The sequence below is a fragment of the Bison bison genome, unplaced genomic scaffold, assembly GCF_000754665.1.
Source record: "Bison bison bison isolate TAMUID 2011002044 unplaced genomic scaffold, Bison_UMD1.0 scf7180017864527, whole genome shotgun sequence".
NCBI classification, from domain to species: domain Eukaryota; kingdom Metazoa; phylum Chordata; class Mammalia; order Artiodactyla; family Bovidae; genus Bison; species Bison bison.
The window spans coordinates 703,727-704,323 of record NW_011495078.1 but is presented as its reverse complement, the minus strand read 5'-3'; positions in this window follow the sequence as shown (position 1 = coordinate 704,323).

Genomic DNA, 597 nt, shown 5'->3' with positions numbered 1-597 from the left:
GTGAAAAGAGACAAAGAAGGACACTACATAATGATCAAAGGATCAATCCAAGAAGAAGATATAACAATTATAAATGTATATGCACCCAACACAGGAGCACCACAATATGTAAGACAAATGCTAACAAGTATGAAAGTGGAAATTAACAATAACACAATAATAGTGGGAGACTTTAATACCCCACTCACACCTATGGATAGATCAAATAAACAGAAAATTAACATGGAAACACAAACTTTAAATGATACAATAGACCAGTTAGACCTAATTGATATCTATAGGACATTTCACCCCAAAACAATGAATTTCACCTTTTTCTCAAGCACACATGGAAACTTCTCTAGGATAGATCACATCCTGGGCCATAAATCTAGCCTTGGTAAATTCAAAAAAATTGAAATCATTCCAAGCATCTTTTCTGACCACAATGCAATAAGATTAGATCTCAATTACAGGAGAAAAACTGTTAAAAATTCCAACATATGGAGGCTGAACAACACGCTGCTGAATAACCAACAAATCACAGAAGAAATCAAAAAAGAAATCAAAATATGCATAGAAATGAATGAAAATGAAAACACAACAACCCAAAACCTG